Source organism: Bactrocera neohumeralis, chromosome 2 (genome assembly GCF_024586455.1).
Source record: "Bactrocera neohumeralis isolate Rockhampton chromosome 2, APGP_CSIRO_Bneo_wtdbg2-racon-allhic-juicebox.fasta_v2, whole genome shotgun sequence".
Classification (NCBI taxonomy): domain Eukaryota; kingdom Metazoa; phylum Arthropoda; class Insecta; order Diptera; family Tephritidae; genus Bactrocera; species Bactrocera neohumeralis.
Window position 1 is genome coordinate 36,613,946 of NC_065919.1, and position 13,965 is coordinate 36,627,910.

The following is a 13,965-nucleotide window of genomic DNA, read 5'->3' on the forward strand; positions in this document are numbered from 1 at the left end:
TAACTTCACGATCTTCACTGAACTTTGTGCATCTCAAATACTTGTGTTCCTGATAAAGCAGACTTCCCAAAACACTTCCGCCTCACTTTCATCGATTCCTTTACGGTAAATCCATTGAAACACCAAATTTCAAGCAAATTTGTTGTTAATTTTTGTAATTTTGTGATGGTAAAACTCGCCTGGAAACCCTTTCTCCTTGTAAACAAACATATGGCAAACTCACACCAATTGACACGTGGAGCTCAAACTTCCCACGAACATAAAAATGGTTGCACCGCAAAACAAATTATCGAACCATTTTAAATGAACCAGTCCAAGTCAAATTTGAACAGATGGTACTTACTTTTGACATCGAATCGGAAATAGATTTTTATACTGTTACAATGTGTTGAGACATAGAGTGTTCACCTAACGGATGTTTGTTACACCTTAATCAAATGGAGATAGTTATACTAATAGATTCGGCAATGCGTTTCTGTGGCTTGCATCTTCATTTCCTGTATCTCCCACTGGAGCATAGACCTATTTCATAAGTACATTAAATACTATCATAATAAACTATTCAAAAGAGGGAAATATGGTTTGATGATGTGAGCAAAATTTCATTGAAGTCTCTTCAGTAGTTTAGAAAACATGTTATTTATATATACATATATATACATTATAAAGCTATACAAATATTTAGGCTCTCTAAAGAAGTTAACACACCCACAAATTATCCAAAAATGTTATTACTTGGCTAAACGTGGTCCCCATTGAGCTGCTGTAATGGTTTAATGGAGATTCTCCTGTGAAGGCGTACACTATTCACTTTTATGAAAAAGAGGTTAAAATTGAGGTAAAACAGTACCAACAGGTTGTTTTGGAAGGCATGTAAAGCGGATCTTCGATTATCTTTATTTCCGTCCCGGAATTAGAACACATGGCCAGTCGAATACTCCACAGAAATTTAGAGAGTTTCTATAAACATTTGGTTTGAACGGCGTCGTCAACAGCAATAGTAACTTGGTTGGGAGCTTCTGTGAAAGCAGAGTGTTTGAACTACAAATGTACTTCTTGACGGATATTAGGATTATCAAATAGAGCATTGCTGATCTGCTTCACGTCTTCTAAGTCATCCAGCTTATCCAGCAAGTTAACTTTATTAAAAAATGTGTTATAGTTTTACGTATATAACGGCCTGATCTTCTAACAGAACTTCCGGCTGGACTAAGTAGTCACCGAATCAATTTATGACTATCCTCAGTATAACATTAACTTGATCTCATGATAAATATTTATCTCTTTATATTGCAGCTGTCGAGCTTAATATCTGAAATATTTTTATCTTAAGGGTTAAGACAAAGTATTAACAAAAGGAAAATGTCCTCTTTAACGTTTTGAAACTTACTGGTTTTCTGAAACCATTCCACATTTTACAATCAATATTTGACTATGTACTTTTGCTTTATAAAACGACATATTTGTCGCCCACTCAACTAACACCTTTTAAGCACTTTCAATGCACATTTGTCCTCAACAAAAATAAAAAGTAAACAATAAGCAAGCGACAACAAAAACAACAACATAACAATAACGCCGAAAGGCCCTAAACAATGTAACAAAGGGTGTCATTTCCGCCTGCAACAGTAAAGTGCACCTAATGCCAATAGCTCTGCTACCACCACTAACCTGAACATCCCTTCGTTCATCATCTTAGTAATTTCAGTCGTCAGTACTTCGCTTCAACACCTTCCAACGGCCGACCTGTTGGCCTATGTGTACCTATCGAGCGAAAGGCTAGTGCGATTCACGTCAAACAGCAACCATCACAGCGTCCATAACATGCTCAGTTTTTTCTACTTCTTCTTCTTCTAAGTACCCCCTTGTTTTCCTCGCCTATATTCCTTTTGTGGGCCACTGTTTACACAACAGCACCTTCAGCAGCGGCTAACAAGCGCTCATTCATCATTCATTGAGGCTCACGCCCGGCAGTTCGCTGTTAAATGGCAAGAGTTTTTACACTAGTGAGCGAAATAATTGCAATTGCAACCGAAGTTTCAGCATGCGAACAATGCCGGCTTTGGTCACAGCGCTGAAAGGCATTTCAAAAGGACCTAATAATATTTGCCAGGATTTATGCACAAATACATTGCGAACATTATTAACTGCTCGAGCTATCCGCACCACGAGCTTGAAAGCAACGTCCCATTAATGTCGAACGTGACGTGAAATGGTCTGGTTGACGTGGCTAGCAAATCAAAAGGCCACAGCGGAGAGGGCAGCAACAGCGAGCCGGAGTGTTGTGTAAATAATACGTAAAACTTTGTAGCCAACATTGTTGGTGAACGAGGCGAAGAGGCTGGAGAATAAGAAATACATAAATACAAAATCTAAAATACACAAAAATACAAATGCACACAAACCGGAAGACAGCAGCAGCAAGCGGTCGGAACGAATGCTGCCATAAAAAAATGTTTTTAGCATTTGAGTTGAGGCTTTGAGTGGAAAAGTCCAAAGAATACAAACTAATATACTAACTTGAAGTACGGTTGGGGCTCAAACACCATCAAAATATTAGGTGTAAAAGCAAACATTTTAACCCTTTTCTAAACGAAAATACATATAACATAATATGCACACACTAATTGGTTTACTTAAATGATGGGTTTATAACCAGATTCCTTCTAATAAAATTTAAAAAAAATATAATTCACAGAAGATATTTTGGTCAAATCAAGTAGGAACTGAAAATTTCGCTAAATCACCGATTTTGAAAATAAGTACTACATTGGGTGAGGGACCAGACACATAGTCGGTGACATAAATATTTTGTCAAAATTCACTTTTTTTTAAATGTTATTGAAGGTTGAAGTTTAGAGCTTGATAAAATTGTAAACTTATTTTTTCATAAACTACTGCAGATAAATCGATTAAATTTTGTGAACTAAAAGAATAATGTTGGTGATATATTATATTATAGGTTAAGTAAGGTTAATTTAGTAGGCCAATAACCCACGCATAGACCAGTTTGGTTTTTTGCGATACCAGATGGAGTTCAGTCTGTGGCCTCACTATCGATACTTCCACCAGTGGATCTTACCATGGGAACCCCAGATGCTTGTAGCATAGTCTTGCGAACGCGGGACAAGTAGACAAGAGATGCTCCATTGTTTCCCTGGAGCCTTACTCTAGACATTTCCTGTAGCCCCATCCTGCGGGCGTGTGTTGGCACCGTGACCAGTTAGTATTCCTGTCATGTTCCGACAGTCTCTTCTATTAAGTGTCAACAGGAATTTTGTATAGTTCCAGATAGCTCGTTCCATCGGGTTTTGATTTTCTTTACCCTGCTTCTGTCAAAATCGTCGTATAGACAAAACATTGCTTTCCCAATGTTGATCACGTTTTCGGATGTTAACCGTCCACCATACTTGGTAATCTCGTTCACAATTTCAGTGCTGTCGATGCCTTAGTGGCCTGCCACCCAGTAGAAGTGAAATTGCTTACTTCTGGCAACACTTTCCAGTGCTATCATGCTTACCAAGACACTTCTTGCCGATATGCGATATGCGATATGCGGTTACTGGTTCAATTGCTGCTTGGCTGTCTACGTAGACGTTGACTCGGGAATTGCCTGTAGGTGCATTAGAGACCAGCTCCGTAGCTTTCGCAATAGCAAAGGCCTCAGCGTGAAATATACTGCAGTGGTCCGGCAACTTAAAAGGTAGCCTGATGCCTAAATCTGGACAGTATACTCTCGTACCAACTCCATCATCCATTTTCGAGTCATCCGTATAGATTTTTTCATACATTTTTGTTAAGCATTTATAACTTTTCATGGGTTCTTTACGTTAAAAAATATTGCAAAGTATGATACAAAACGCGGTAAACATTCCCCTTTTTTGGCACTCTTTGCAATTTTTTATAGCGTGAAGAACGAATACAAATTATGAATTGTTTAACTGTAAAATGTATGAAAAATATTGGGTAGTCTAAAAAGCCTTTTCGTATTTCTAATCAAGTTTCTATTAGATCTACAACTTTTCTTCCGCCGTTTTCCAATAGATGTCTCTAGGGTCAAGCACTGGTCGATTAAATCCATTAAATCGTTTTATATCGATCTTGGACATTTGTGTCAACACTAACCCAACAAAATATTTGTAGAGATCTGTTTGCATCCCAAACTTATTGTCAACTGAAAATGTCACTTTTTGAGCCGAATTCTCGACATTTGCGGGAAAATTTTGCTTTTCTTTTTTAAATCCAAGAAAGTGCGGCTGAGGCTCATCGAATGCTTTCGGATACGTACGGTGAGGCTGTCCTAAGTGAAAGAACATGTCGCGAATGGTTTCAACGTTTTAAGAATGGTGATTATGAAGTCAAAGACCGGCATGGTGGTGGAAGGGAGAAGATTTTCGAAGATGCTGAATTGGAAGCATTACTCGACCAAGATGCGTTTCAAACCCAAGAAGAATTGGCTGAATCGTTGCAAGTGACACAGCAAGCCGTATCAAAATGCCTCAAAGCAATGGGGACGATTCAGAAACATGGAAACTGGGTTCCTTACATGTTACATGTTGCATGTGAACAGCTACTTCAAAGGCACAACCGAAAGGGATTTTTAATCGCATTGTAACTGGCGGCGAAAAATGGATCCACTACGATAATCCTAAGGGAAGAAAGTCATGGGGAAAGCCTGGACATGCCTCCACGTCGACGGCAAAACCGAACATTCACGGCGCTAAGGTCATGCTCTGCATTTGGTGGGACCGGCTGGGGGTAATATATTATGAGCTGCTAAAGCCAAGTGAAACCATCACATGAGATCGATACCGAACGCAATTGATGCGTTTGAGCCGAGCACTAAAAGAAAAACGGCCACGTCGCAAAAGTGGTCAAAAAATATTTGGAGACGCTGAAATGTGACATCTTACCCCACCCGCCGTATTCTCCAGACGTTGCGCCATCTGACTACCACTTGTTCCGATCGATGCACACGGTCTAGCTAATGAGCACTTCAGTTCTTATGAAGAAGTCAAAAATTGGATTGATACTTGGATCGACTCGAGAGATGAGGAGTTCTTTCGTCACGGAATACGCATGCTACCAGAAAGATGGTCAAAAGTAGTAGCGTTTTTATACAATAAAGCCTTAAATTTACAAAAAAAGAGACATTATTCCAGCAATATTAAACTTTTTTGGTTACTCGGCGAAAAACTGCGAGAAGTAATTTTCACAGGCTTCTCTTGAAGCCAATATTATTCCATTAAAGGAGTTCTACGTTGACCGAAACAAATGATAGTCCGATAGTGCAAGGTCAGGGCTATGTGGAGGATACATCAAAACTCCGCGGCCAAGCTCTCCCAGCTTTTGCCGAGTCATCTAAAATGTGTGTGGTCTATGTCCTGATGGAAGACGAAACCCTTTCTGTTGATCAGTTCTGGCCTCTTTTTCGATTGGTTGCTTTAATCTCATCAGTTGTTGACAGTAAAATGTAGAATCAATCATTCGGCCAGGCTGGAGCAGCTCATAGTGAATGATTCCTTTCCAATCCCACCAAACAGTCAGCATAACTTTTCGATGCGTCAATCTTGGTCTTGCGACCATTTGTTGAGCTTCACCACGCTTGGACCATGATCTTTTTCGCACATTATTGTGGTATTTGATGCACCTTTTGTCTCCTGTTACCATTCGCTTCAAAAGTGGTTCGATTTCATTTCATTTTAGCAAAGAATCGCAGATGTTTATTGGGTACATTAAATTTTTCACAATTCATATACATAGTTTCCAAACATCGAGCTTCTTTTTGTATCCTTAGCCTTTTTTAAAAAGATCGAAACCGTTTGATGATGACTGTTAAGTTCCTTAGCGATGTCATAGCTGCTTATGTGACGATCCTGGTCAATCTTTTCCATAATTTCATCGACTTTTTCAACTATAGGTCGACCAGAGCAAGGTGCTACTTTCATATCAAAATTTCCAGAACAGAAGCGAGTGAACAATTGTTGTGTTACATCCGACCGACAGCATCGTCTCCGTAAACTTCACAAATTTCATTGGTGGCTTGCGTGGCATTCTTCCCTTACTATACAAAAATTTCAAGATGTAGCGAATTTCGTTATTATTTTCACTCATTTTTGAACAGCCGTGATAAAACATTATTCTTTAAGTTCACAAAATTTCATCGATTTATCTGCAGTAGTTCATGAGAAAATAATTTTTCAATTTTATCAAGCTCTAAACTTCATCCAAAAATAACATTAACAAAAAAAATATTTTTGACGAAATATTATATCACCGGGCACTTGTCTGGTCCCTCACCAATGAAGTACTTATTTTCAAAATCGGTGATTTAGCTTGACGAGACGTCATTAAGTGAAAAACGAAAGACGTGGCCGATGTCTAAGCGGTTTAAAATTCATATCTCACAAATCGCTTAATATAGTATATTTAAGTGAACCAAACTTGCGGAGAAAAAATATTCATACCGTCTGCTCACAGCGTGAAAAATCGATAAAATCAGATGAAAAACACGCTCATTCTCAGTATTAAAGTTATGTTAAAATCAATCAAAATACCGTTAACTCACTACCTTTAATAAAAAGTTTGATTGAAAATGATAGCTCTGTGCGAGCACTAGTAAAACACGAAGTAGGCTAACTAAGCACTTAAGATATAGAACTATAATTATATAATTATAATGTCCCGGCCCTCTAATAAGTTTAATGTAGATATCTCTTAAATCACTTGATGTGAAACAACCAAATTCACCAATATTATGAAAGCACCTACCGACAGTGTGAAAATGGTTGGATTCCCCATATAACGGGACTGTTAAAAACTCCTTAAGGCACGATAAATCTATAACTAAATACGGCCAAAACATTAAATTTTATAAATTTTACCCGCAAGATGATATTATAGTTAATGAAGCCGGGTTCAAAATTTGGCAATGGGTACCGGCCAGTTTTAGGTGTCATATCTTGAGACCAGCCGGACCGAGCACCAAATTTGGTATTAAGCATTTATCTGACGTTTTAATGTTACAATGGAAAAATAGACGAAATCGGACTACAGCCACAGCTACCTCCCATATAATACAATTTTAAGCTCCATCTGATTCTTTCCTTTCTGGTGTACAAATCAAGAAGCAATTAATATAACGGGGTACAACTTTGCACGAATAATGCCCTTAAAGTAACCACCCTGTGGCCAAAAATTGTACAAATCCAACTAAAACTGTTCAAAGCCCCTAGATACCGAATATTTGGACTACAGTGCATATAGTTGACTTTTTACCGAAAATAATGATCAACGTGACAGTATTATGTTTGTGTGCTACAATTTGAAAGGAGTCAATACTTCTCCGCCGTAGGCCTGATATAAAAATTTTCGAACTTCCCGTTGAATTTGTACCACATGCATCGGCCAATATGTGAGTATCTTAATAAAATCGAGAGAGCGTGTTTTCTTATACCATAACTGTGCATATTTTTGCTTGGAATGATTAAAATCGGGTGAAAACTCGCCTTAGAACCTATATAACTAACACGGCTTATGTACCTGAGGTACTTCCCTGGCTTTAATCCTTGCAAGTTGCAAGAGTATGAAATTTGCGGTTATACCTAAACTTAGCTCTTGCATACTAATTTTCCTTTAAAATGAGGCAATGTCAAAAATGCATAGAATCGTACTAATATTAATATACAACTTTTAAACTTATATACCGTATATATTGATCAATACTTAAGATATCTTAGCAAAATCTCTTCGTTTTAATATCGTAATTTTTAGTATATGACCTATTATATAAGTTCATAAGGTTCCAATTTGATTATTATCCATTCACGAATAGTCCAAATAATTAATATTGAAATCTTTCGCAATATTTTGAAACCATGTTTTACTAACCTCTGATCTGCTTCTCAACTAGAGTGACGAATTCAAAAATCATAGATTTATAATACTTATTTAGGTTTATAGGCGCTAACCCAATTTTGTTCATTTCAACACAAGGATACCCTCTTTGCAAAAATATAAAAAATTAAAAAAATATCGGTCTATCTGGATATTTTCTGTAAAAAGTCAGCCATGGGCACTCACGTCCATATCTTCGGTATTTAAGGCGCTTGATCCGAGAAGACGAACCTGAAGGCACTATTTGTGCAAAGATCTGTTGTGATAACTTCATTCATTATTAATTTATTTACAGTGAAATGCAAGAATCAGAACCGTTATATGGTTTTTATCCGATTTTACCCATTTTCACAGCGTCTAAGGAGGTAGCGAAAGGATTCTCTCTCAGCAATAATGTTAATAGAACTTTAGAGATTTGCGAGATACGTGTTTTAAACCTATAAGAGTACGGGGCCGTGCCCACTTTTTAAAAATATTCAGCCCTCTGGTATCGTTTACTACTGCGATCTCCTTTTGTGTCTTATGTATTTGTTAGCTTCCTTATAGCATTTTATAAGATTTCAGTTAATAGCGAACAGTATACATATCTCTCTGGACTAGTTTTAGGTGTTACAAAAAATTGTTAGGCCAAAGAAACTGATATTCTTTGTAGCACATGCTCCGAAAGTATAAAAATTATATAGAAGAGGTGAATAAAAAAATCAATTTCTTCAAAAAGTGTTAGAACTACATTGCGAGTATTCAGAATGTCGAATATTCAGAAAATGGTCGTCAAAACCTGTGGTAATTTTTTTCTCAAATCCTGTATTCCATTTTAGAATTATGATGATCTCACATTTATGTATTTGTTAAGCAAAGCTCGGCCATGCAACAGTTAGGAAGCGTGTTAAAAACATATTTTAATTTACGCTATTTATGCCAGAAAATTATTTAATAATTTCAGAAATCACAAATCATTTGCTGGAATTAGCTTGTTATCTCTGCTACATTGCCAAGGCAGACCACCGAAACTAGCCATTGTTAAAAAAGAAAACGTCGACAAACGTGAAGAATACGCAAATGCAACAAAACTTGGCACTAACTGTGATTCTATTGTTTTTGGCAAATTGCCAAAGCAATTTATCTGCTTTGAAACAAAACCCACTCGCTGGAATGAACGTAGACTAGCTAGAGCAAACCAGTAAACACACACTCAATCATTCAATAACGCACGACAAGCAAGCTCGCCAGTAGCGGAGCCAGTGCCGGATTAGCCACATAGCAAGAGTAGCAAATGCTATGGGCCCCGCGCTCCAACTTACCGTAATTCAAAAAATATCAATTTAGATGGAGCGTAAAATATCCTTGCATGCTTTAAACGCGAAGCGCTTAGGCTATGCTTCACTTCCACCTTCCACCTGAAAATCTAAAACTCGATTTCATCACGTTAAATCGTAAAAAAAAGTAGGCATTTTACGAACTTCTTAACTTCAATGTTCTAATGTTTAATTATAAATATTATAATCGATATATTTAGACTAGTATCTATACTAGGTGCGTTTCTACCCTTCAAGCGTCCAGATTTTCATTTTTTTATTAATCTCCACTAATTTGTGTATCATATTTTCATAAAATAAAATAAAAAGAAAATCATTATCGAATATCGCTCGATTTTTTATGCTTCAAAGGAAAATAAGTATAATTATTAAATTTTACAATATTTTTATTAAAAATAATTGTTTAGCGATATTCTTGTGACCTTCCATATTATAAAAAAACATTATTTTATATCATAAAGCACAGTAATTAAAATGTTCTATCTAGTTATTTCTTTTTCCAAGCGGACGCTGACCTCTTAACAGGGCAAGCAATTTTAGTTCAGCCCAGCCTTAAGAGCAAGGTGTTTCAGAGTCTCAAGTAAAAAGGCGGGTAATTTGAAAATGAACTATTCATATTATAAACAAAAACTTATTCCATTAAAAACTACACATTTTATGTGTTCGTCGACATGTAATTTCGTTGAATATTTTTGCTATATAATAAGAGCTTAAGGTATGCACATTTGGATATTATGGATTTTAAACTATTTTTAAATTACCAAGGTAGGTATAGGTATAATACTTACAACGAAGAACGTTGACATTGCTTCGAGTACTGTTAGCGCTGTGTGCAATTCATTCAATTATCTTTTTTAAAACACAATAGAAGAGTTTTTGTATGTATAAAGGCAAAAATATCAACGAGAATAACTTCACTTAAGGTAAGATATTTTACTTTTCTTCGATTTCATTGAAAACCTCTATACATTTTTTTCCGCTGCTACCTATCGATAGGGTCATCTTACGAACGCACTTAATGATTCTACTTCAAATATTCCGATTTTGAAACTGTTATTGGACACTAGGTGGTCAGCCCGAGCTGATGCTACGAAGGCATTTTTATGTGGTTTTATCACTTTTAAGCAAGTATTGATAGCCATTTTCAATAACTTGGATCAAAAAGCGGAGTGCCGTAATAAAGCTTACGGACTACTTTCAACGATGAATAAGTTAGAAACGAGAATAAGGCAATTACGTGGAACGGAATCCTAGAACGCTTGCAAGTGACTAGTGCTTCGCTGCAGTCGTCTGATCAAGACCTTAATACGGGATACGCCCTTTATGAATCAGTATATGGCTACGTCCAAGCAATGCGATCCACTTTTGCAGATATTGAGGCAAGACCCAAAGATCTGACCTACAGTGTGGTATTCTTCACTGTAGGTCAGATCTTTGGCTTTTGGCAACAGACATCACGACGAATCAAGCGAAGTACAAAGTACGACCATTTCAGCGGCTCTACTACACTCGACGACTTTGTTGAAAATTAAACACCTGGACAACGTTTCGAATTTGAGGTGTTTATTCTCATTATTGATAATGTACTGTCTGCTTTAACTAAACGTATGAAAGCATATCATAAAATTACTAGTGTTTTTGAAGTATTTCGACAGCTAAAATCTCCTACAACAGAAAAGATTTTGGAAAAATCCTCTAGTATGGTACGTGCTTACGAAGATGATTTAGAGAACAGCCTAGGCGGCGAATTAGTGCAGTTCGCAGAGCTGCTGAAAACTGATGTGACCACTGTTATTGACAGCAAGAAACAGGAGCCTCTGGAACAGCAATATTATAAACTTTTATTAAATAATTCTTTAGAATCGTGTTTCCCAAACTTAGAAATTGCTTTGCGAATTTACTTATCTCTCATGATCACTAACTGCAGTGGCGAACGTTCTTTTTCAACATTAAAACGTATTAAAAATGAATTAAGGAACACGATGGGCAAAGAACGTCTTAATCATCCCACTTTGTTGAATATAGAGCATGACTTGCTTAAAGAAGTCGATATTAATACTTTCAATAAATCTCTAATCTTGCCCATAATAAATCCAGAAAACTTTTTTGTAACAATTTTGTTTTATTTAATACCCTAAACTTGAGAACCTATAGCAAACAAAGGGCCCCTTGACAGAATTTGCTACAGGCCCCGCGCTAGTTTAATCCGGCACTGAACGGAGCAGACAGAACTCAAAACCTGCCAGATTGTTGCTCGGTGGATCCCGTTGTCTATTGAGTTGTCGCATACGCGACGCCGCAGACAAACAAAACGCCGAGCGGATACGACACAAATTGGAAATGCATATGCCAGCATTGGCGGAGCTTGCGCCGATATCTGCGTGAATATTGTAAAATAAATATAACGACGTTTATGTGTACTTGTGTGGTAGCGTGCATGGCTTGGGACGAGCTGCACGCTATCTTCACTCGAGTCTTTTTTATGCTTTGCCGCGCCCTCTGATGACTGATTGCGAACTTTTGCCAAAAATCGCTGACAACGGAGCCAGCGTTTAGAGAAAAAATCAAAAAATAATACATGCATATATACACACATGTTGTTGTAGGTAACTACTTTTGCACTGCATGCAGAGCAATGAAGTTATAACTTGCCTTTGCACACATATATTTTGATATTCGGTCTTAAATACCTAGGAAAGTTAACCTATTAGAGGCGTCTGCCACAAATTGTTGCTGCTCGTATTGCTGCAAGCTCTAGTGAGGCTATTTTTTTTATTTCAGTTTGGATTTCGTTCAACCGCCATCCAAACGAGAATTCTAGCGAATTTTCATAAACATCTTTTTTTGCCTTCATTATTATTTGCGTTTCCCTTGTTGCTATTCTATCGCAATTTGATAATCGCCCAGCACATTTTTCACCAGCAATTCAATTTGCTCCCATCGCTGGTGCAAAGGCAACGCAACTTTGCACTCAATAAATTTTCATGGCAGTCTATTAAAAAATCCTTTTCGCTTTCAAACAATGTGCATTTTCTCTCCACAGCAAGCATCCTTACCATTAGTTGTTGTCCAGCATAATTGTTGCGCAAGTGGCTAGTACCGAAAAGGTGTTGGATGGCAAGGGAGTTAATCGTGCGACTTTTATTATTATTACAGCCAACTTTTTACGTGCTTCACATCCCCTGCTTAGTTAGATTTCCTCGTCGCAAGCCGTAATTCCATTTTCACTTTTATACACAATTTTTTCCAACCATGTTCACCTAGTAGGAATTCTCAATTTTTGATGGTTCAACCTTCCGTTATTTTAATTTGGCTTTCTCATTACTTTGCATACACAACTCAATGTTCAAATTCCATTGTATTCTTAAATACTTTACTAGCTATCCGCTTTATAGTAGCTGCTAGGAACCTTTTGCTCACTGAGCCCTTGTGCAAACTGAGGCGGAAAATTTTCAGCCTTTTATTCAATTTTGGGTATTTTTATTTTACTATGTATACATTTATTCATTTATTTTATTACCGTTGTTCGCTCAAAAGCACACTTGCATCTAACCTTGGCAACAAACACTTCACCGTTGCTCACTGCGCTATCCGTTACAATTTAGCTACATTTTTCGCTTTAGTTACGTTCGTATATGAATTTTTTATAAGCCCATTTGTGGGCGAAAACACTCTCGAAAATGGGGCTGTTGACGAGAATACCAAAATACGGCACTGAAAGCAACTTGATTTACGATACGTTCCGACCGCGCACTGCTCTGCTGCATTTAAACCGTCCGCACCGACACGTACCGCGCGCGCACACCGTTAACTTCAATTCAGCACTACTTCCACTACACGGCTCTAAAACAATGTGGCATAGCACTAGGCGCTACGCAGCATATGCGTGGTGTCAATACTGCTTAGAGACGCGCGTAGTGTGACGCACTAAAACTCACTTAAATGAAACTTTTCGCCCGCATCTTTACATTACGGTACACAAAAGCCATACGCAGCGGTGTGAGTATGTCAATTTTATGTAAATGCAAATCCTTTTACACACACGACACGACTAACGCACACCCACACTACCTAAGCATTAACCGACCATCAGCATCAACATTGCCAGCTCCACCAATATTAATGCAATTTATTCTCAAATAGTCACAAATCCGAAAGCCCAAAAAGACCACAAACACACGCGTGCACAACGTTACGGTAGTATTAGTGACAACTGAGGTGGTGTGGGAACGGATGTTGTTGTTCAACACTGATACACACTATGTGTGTGCTTTAAGCCAAATCAAATCACTAATAACACACAGTGGTCCCCACTTAGTACAACCTACTATATGTCTGCTTCACCTCTATTTTTGGCCTTCTTCTATCTCTCTAGTTTCTATTTGTTTCGCTATTATCCGCTAAGTGCGTCCAAACTGTTCGAAATGCCGGCTATGACTGACTTCTAAAATCGCTTTCACAGCTTTGTATCATCTTCATTGCCCGTTTACCAAGCACAATGCTACGGGCTGAGACTGCGGCAGCGACTGCGACGGCGGCGGCAACGTTGTTGTTCAGTGCATTTCGTTGATATTAGCATCCATGCTTGCCATCATAGTTCACTACAACGTTCCGTGCTGTTATTATTGTTACTGGCTTTGTTTTTGTCAACGCTTGCTTTGCTATTCTCGGCAATCAGCTGTTAGCTTCGCTGTTGCTGCCTCCGGTGTCTCTGTCTTTGTTACTCTTTTCTCATTGGCAACTGTTGCAAGCC

At 37.8% G+C, this 13,965-nt stretch overlaps 1 protein-coding gene across 6 annotated transcripts in view; it reads right to left on the reverse strand.

Annotated features, from left to right (window-relative positions):
- The window catches only part of LOC126757388 (cell adhesion molecule Dscam2), a 167,383-nt gene extending 153,755 nt beyond the window's left edge, over positions 1-13,628 (reverse strand). For 5 of the 6 annotated variants that reach the window (XM_050471283.1, XM_050471263.1, XM_050471307.1 and 2 more), the window contains exon 1: positions 12,269-13,628. The gene's annotated coding sequence lies outside the window, so the exon portion shown is untranslated. The remainder of the gene's footprint in view (positions 1-12,268) is intronic. The other variant, XM_050471273.1, reaches the window with a different exon arrangement.
- Positions 13,629-13,965: the final 337 nt, after the last annotated feature.